General features: G+C 44.6%; 1 long non-coding RNA gene across 1 annotated transcript; it reads right to left on the minus strand.

Moving 5' to 3' along the window:
• Positions 1-3,392: 3,392 nt before the first annotated feature.
• Positions 3,393-5,843, minus strand: LOC308649268. The gene is made up of 3 exons (XR_014022074.1): positions 5,718-5,843; positions 4,759-4,837; positions 3,393-3,558 (listed from the first exon to the last, which is right to left on the minus strand). It is a non-coding gene; the product is annotated as an uncharacterized lncRNA (long non-coding RNA).
• Between the last annotated feature and the right edge of the window lie 1,200 nt (positions 5,844-7,043).

Raw genomic sequence — 7,043 nt, forward strand, 5'->3', positions numbered from 1 at the left:
CAACAAGGATTTTTCTGCATAAGCCTACACAGAGGCCTATATTTCTGTATTCTACCTGACAAGAGATCTGGCCTGTATCATAGAGTAATTATTCTCTATAGCTGTCACAGGGTCGTTTACCCTTTGCACCAAGGGAATCCCAGAGATCACTTTCAAAACAGATGTCCAGATGCTGCTGAATGTCACCCATCAAAGAAATCTTATACCCAGTATAGGCAGACATGTCCAGCAAGAGGCTGGCCATGAGTTTGAAAGCCAAGACAGAAGCTTGACTTAGTTCCTTGAGTTCTCCTTGGGAGAGAGAGATGTTCTGTGAGGAAGGAGTGGGGCCATTAATGAGATAGGACAAGATATATTCAGGAATATCCTTCTACTATTTCTCCCCTCCAAACTTGAGTTCCTTCCACTTGAGCTCTTTTGTGAAGAGAGACCAACAGACATACCAGACATGTGGCCTCACAGAGAAAAGGTCTTGTGCAGACCCAAGAAGGTGGCCATTGGCAGGCTAAGGAGATAGACCTTAAGAGAAAGCAAACTTGCCGACACTTTGACCTTGGACTTCTAGCCTCCTGGACTTTTGAATAGAGCCTTCAGATATGGCCAAATCTCCACTTGCTTTCGTCCAGATTTCCAAAAGGAAGTTTTGCCTTCTCCATTCTGTCCTTTTTCTGTAGTCTTCTCTGATGCCCACTGCCCTGCACCACTGCCCAGCAGAATAACTCAATTTCTCCAAAGTGCTTACTTGTCTGGTATTTAGTCTAGTGAATTAAACCAGGCCCAAGGATAGAAAATCAGAGTTCCACCTGGTTGACAGTGGATAATGAATAGAAAAGGAACCTGAGCTTAAGATTTTGTTGAATAAAAAAGAAAGTCACTACTGGTGGATGTTGACTTCCAAGATTACAAGACTAGTATTTTTACCCATCGACTTGCTACTTCTAAACTAAGCATATTTTTACTTCATTTTCAATTATGATTTTAAAAGGTAAGAATCAAGTTTTTAATTTTTGTTTCCAGTGCTCAGCTAGATTATATGGTAGATGCAAATAGCACGGTTTAAAGATGAGCTCTCTAAATTAACTTTACACCAACTTGCTCATTCTTTTTATACCCGAGTGGGAAAATCTGATACCCCAGAAAATCAGGTGAAAAGCAAAACTCTAGTTGAACCTTTAATGGTGATTCATTTTTGAAATGTTATTAACTTTGCATCAAATCAGGATTTTTTTTGTGAAAATGTAACTCCTCTGAACCAGGTTCTGGTAAATGAGAACAGACCGGGAGCTTGATGAATATAGACATGTGGCCATTTGGGGCTCCTCCCTCCAAATTCCACAAATAGGGTTACAATGACCAAAGCAATAAAGATTATCTTTCCATTTAAGGCTGATTCCTTTCCCTTACTGCAGATTCCAGACTCTGCCCCGTGGGCTTCTCTTTATCAAATGCCCCTTTCCTGAGTTTCCATTCTTCTCTACTGATGTTTTCCTGTTTGTAACATACTCACATTTCTCCCCACGCCCTGCCCCCCAAGCCCTAGGCTCTGTCCCTGTGTGGATCCTGAGTCCTATGGCAGTTAAGGGCTCCCTGTTCTCATTCATAGTCAAGAGTTGTTTGTAACATACTCACATTTCTCCCCACTAGGCCTCTTATCAGCTGTATGGTTCTTGCTTAAATCACTAAACCTCCCTGAACCTCATTTTCCTTTACTGTAAAATGGGGCTATTTTATTAAATCTCATAAACTGCTCAATAATTTAAGATTTAATAGAGCACTTATAACAGTGTTTGGGACATAGTTCATATCATGTAAACATTATCCAAGTCTTTCATGTTTAATCTCATCTAGTATCTCTGCAATAGTTGACATTGCTGACAATACCTTCTTAAATGAAATGCTCCTCCCTTAATAATGACCTATCTTTGTTTTCCTCATTTGCTTGCTGCTTATTCTTTTTTTTTAAATCAAAATGTAAAATGTCATCATTGTCTTTATTTTTTGGACACACGTTTATTAAACAAACCAGTTTTACATATGCAACTATAAAATCTAAAGAAACAGAATAAATTTTTTTAAAATATTTATTTCTTAGGTGTAGATGGACTCAATACAATGCCTTTATTTTTATGTGGTGCTGAGGATCGAACCCGGGTCCCGACAGTGCTAGGCAAGCACTCTACCACTGAGCCACAATCCCAGCCCCTAAATTTTTAATAAATTCCTCATCAATGTAGTTCACTTTCAAAGAAATGTTTAATTGGCAGAGTAGAACAATGTGTTTCCACATGCTGATCGATCAGTGCAACACTGACAATTACAGTTAACATAGTCAAGAAGCTGAAAATTGAGATTTATGGAAGACAAACTTAATTCCATCTGTTTAAAAAAAGGGGGGGGTAATTTAAACTTGTAAATCACACACTTTTCATGCAAAAACAACTACTTTTAATCCCTATTTTCATCTTAAATGATCATTGAAGAATTAAACAATTTTGGGGAAAATTCAGTAAAAATTAAAAAACTAGTAGTATGCATTTAAAAACTGCTAATAGGATAAATAAAACCAAATACTAACTATTTTTCACTATACCATGAATATTGGCACTGTTTATTTCATATTCATGTCAGTTTCAAAGCTTAAAAATCGTAATAAAATTAAATGGTTTGATCAGTCCAGTTTTCTTCAACAAAGGAATCCCTTACTTCTAGATTATAGATTTAAAAAACCGAATTACTGCCTTTGAATTTTCATACAAACAAAATACAAATGTATTTCTTTTATGTTGGTGGTATTATAAAAGGCAAGAAATTCTGTTAATGTTGTCCTTAAAAGTACAGAATTAAAATCATAATAGAATCCATCTAGTGCACCCATTAAGTGTGCGTTTTGATTTCACATCCTTCTCTCATAAAAACTGAGAATTCATAATACACATCATGTGGATATTTTGGGGTTAGAAAACCCATGGCTCTGGGCATTTTAAATAATAATTCCTGAGTTTCTTCACTCAGGAATTGCATACATTTTTACCTTCCCTCAAAATAAAACACTGATGATACCCTGGCAGAAAAACTTACTAAATTATCTTTAAAAGTAAAAAAGCAACATTATTTTCAATTGTCTGAATAGAATTATTATAAATGTTTCAACTTTCACAACCCAGGCTTTTTTCTACCTAGTTTCAGACACCTCATGGTTCTCCTTTTTTCACCCCAGGCTCAACAGCACCAATTGCAACATAAATGATAGAATTTGAGGTCATCCACCTGGAAAGTGAGAAAGAAAAAAAAAAAAAAAAGGAAATATGTTTCCTGTTTCTGGGCCACAGTGAGGTTAGTCATTTGTCCATTAGCAACACTTCTTCCCATCTCCTGCTTGTACACTTGTATAGAAAGTCTTCACTGCAATGCCCCAACTTGTCAAACAGCTTTTTCCAACCCTTTGCCCAAAGATTTTACTGAAGGCTCATATTATTAAATAAGATTTTCTGAAAGCACCTCTGGAATTCCAACTTGTGAGCCAAAACTGGTTGCTTCCACAATCGCCAGGCAGTGCTTCTATAGGGGACGTATAAAGAAAAACATGTCCTTGGACCCAGCCATTTCCAACATCTTAGCTCCCAAACACAGACTGTCATGTAGCTAGTGTCTTTCTTGTACTTATTCCGAAATGATTCTCTTGGGTCCCTCTCCTCCAATAATGAAAATTTAAATCTGGATATTTCTGGTTAATTTAGGGATACCACTAAGAAAATTAGTCTCCACTACAGGCCACACTGGGATGATTAAGGATCAGTTCCTACAGCAACCCAGTTAAGATGTGTCCTGTTACCACTGATTTCCATGGCTATTTGTCCTTATTCTCTATCCCTAGCTCCACACTTACAGAAAACAAACAACAACAAAAACACTTCTTAAAGATGTTTAACCTCAGGGATAGCTGAGCTAGTTCCATACTTGAAATTCCAGGAAAGGTTTTCATTTCCTATAAAGCCCACCAATTGGGATCTTATTCTAATATTTCTGGGACTTATTTCCTGTCTCCTATGCAGTCTCACATTCAGTTAACTCCTAGTTTTTATTCATTTACCATACCTTCTCTTCCAGTCTTTTCTGACCTATGTTCCCAGACTGCCCTATGCAACTTCTACCTCACACTATTTTTTTCTAATTTTTATCTGTTCGTTTCAGTTAAGGTGACAGTAGTATGTATTTTGACATTTCATATCTACACGGAGTATAAATTTCCATTTTTGCCTCATTTTTTTTTTTTTAGAGAGAGTGAGAGAGGAGAGAGAGAGAGAGAATTTTTAATATTTATTTTTTAGTTCTCCGCGGACACAACATCTTTGTTGGTATGTGGTGCTGAGGATCCAACCCGGGCCGCACGCATGCCAGGCGAGCGCTACTGCTTGAGCCACATCCCCAGCCCCTCATATTGTTTTTGACACCTAAGGTCTCTATACTAGGTTGTGAGTCTTAAAGAAATGGAACTGAGTCTTACTTGCTTTTAAACTCCTAATATCCAACATAGTATCAGGTGCTTAATAAGTGGTAAATGAATAAAACAAATAAAATGAGTGTTGCTTCAGCCAATGTCTCTTTAAAGAAAAGGTTGAAGAGTTCAACAATTATTCAGATCACCTTATGTGCAATGCAGGCTCAGAATCCCGTTTAATTCTATTCCAGGTCTTCTCTACAATACATTCCACTATCGAATTAATCATAAGTAATAATGATCCCAAGCACAGGACCTACCATCAGTTTCAATTTCAGCTTCACCAGTAACCAAATATGTGAACTTGGGAAGTTAATCTCTCTGGGCACCATCTTCCTTCTAAGAATGTAATACACATTTCTTTCAATTTATTATGACTGAATGATAATGCATGAAAATAGTACTTGGTACCACAACATACACTCAAAAAAAAAAAAAAAAAACTTACTAAACAACATCACTAAAATATTGAGATGACCCTAGGTGGCATATTTTCGCCTTACTTGTAAGTTTCCATTTAAAACAAATGAAAATAAGAAAGCTGCAAATATCCCCCAAACCAAAGGCGAATGTTTCCTCTAATACGCAGATGCTAATTCGTGTGTGTGTGTGTGTGGGGGGGGAGACACTAGAGAAGACTAGGGTTACCTTAGATTAGGTAGAGGAAGTGAAGGGAGGTCAGGGCAGGGGATGTGGGGGATAGGAAGGGCAACAGAATGAAACAGACATTATTACTGTATGTATATACGTGATTGCATGACCAAAATGATAAGGGAGGGAGGGAGGGAAAGGGAAGGAAGGAGGGAAGGAGGGAGGGAAAGGGAAGGAAGGAGGGAGGGAGGGACCAAGGAAGCTGCGGTCCTCTGCAGAAGACTGCACGAGCCGGGACGTGATGGATCCTGCGCGTGCAGGGGTTGCTGTCCCGCCCCGACCCCAGGACCAGCTTCAACCCAGTCTCCCACAGTCCTGGCACTCAGCCTTGCCCTCCGAGGTCTCAGGGCTGTCCACAGCTTCCTCCACGGGACACCGAGCCAGGAGCACGCACTACGGAAAGCCGCAGGAGGTCTCGGCTCTGCTCCGGTCGGCCGAGAAGCCCCGCCAGAAGGGCCCGGACCTCCGCAGCCTTCCGCACCGCTCCCGCAGGAGCGCCGAGTGTAACCTTGGCCGCCGTCAGGGATCGAGAGCGCCTGCGCGCCTCGGAATCTGGTCCCGTCCACACCTTGGCTTGCGTCTCCACGGCTGCAGCATCCTGTGGGGCACGGGTCCAGGCCTAAAGACCCCCACGCTCCGCGCCGCCCCCTCAGGAAGCTTACCCATCGCAGCCGCAAGCCGCGCACGCGCGCCGGGCCCCGAGTAGGTCCCGCCCCCGACGCCCGCCTCCATTGGCCGAGAGGCCCGGCGGCCCTTCTTGGAGCGGGCGTCACGTGACTGAGGGCGGGGCTGAGGCGGCTGCTTCCCAGCTGGGCCCGGAGGGCTCCGCGCTCAGCCCGCCCGGTCGGCCCCGAGACCCCGCGGACTGCCGGCCCCAGCCGAGCGGGGCGGCGGGAGTGGCTCTGGCTGTTGTCGGCTTTCCAGGCCCGCTCGCCTTCCTTCCGGAAGCCGGGTAGTCGCTCCCCGATGCCGAGGCTGCGGTCGCCGCGAACCGGATGCGAGCCTCTGAGACGCACCGGAAGTGTCCTCTGAGGCCGAGGGGCGGCGCGGGCGGGTGAGCTACGGGCCCGGGTGGGCCGGGCGGCGTGCCGGTCTGTGCGGGGCGGCGCTGGTGAGGCAAGGCCCAGCCGGGCCCGCGGCGTGTGGGGTGGCGCAGTGCGGGGAAGGCCGGACCCGGCCGGCGGCGTGCGGGGCCGATCGGGAGCGGACAGCTTCTGCGCCTAGCGGGTCCTGCGCCCGCACTCACCGGGGATCGTGGAAGGCCTCAGCTGGTTGAAAGCGCAGCCCGTCGGCACAGTCGACGGGGGTGAGGGCGGGAGACGCTGCTGCAGGCGTACGCGGCTTTTGCGGACGTGGACGGCCCCTGCCTCCTGTGCGGCGGCGCCTTGCGCTGGGCCGAGTCCGGGTGGTTCGTCCTAACCGTTGCCCGGTGGACACCGGCATCACAGGTAGCTGTGTTACCTACACTGGTCACGGCGCGTTGCCGTCTGTAGGGTCAGAAGAAGGGGTCCTTGACCTGGAGGTTGACAGAAGGAGAGGGATTCAAAGCGGAAAAGCAAGGCCTCGGGCTTTGTTAGGAAATTGAATGCCGAGCGAGTCTTGACATTTTGTATGGAGCAGGTCAGGAAGGAACTTTCTAGCAGGTTTGCTTACAGGAAAACCATGTAGGCAGTGGTGGAAGGAGGTGTAAGGTACGCTGCAAGGATGCTCACCAGACTGGAGAGTAAATGCGACCAGTATTTATTATTTGTTGTTGTTGTTTTTTCCAGCGCTGGAGATGAAACCGAGGGCCCGCACGTGCTAGGCAAGTACTCCACCACGGAGCTACACCTCAAGTCCTCTTATTATTTAATTTTGAGACGAGGTCTGGTTAAGTTGACCTGGCTGCCCTGAA

This window comes from Spermophilus citellus (genome assembly GCF_964194105.1).
Source record: "Spermophilus citellus genome assembly, chromosome: 5".
Classification (NCBI taxonomy): Eukaryota; Metazoa; Chordata; class Mammalia; order Rodentia; family Sciuridae; genus Spermophilus; species Spermophilus citellus.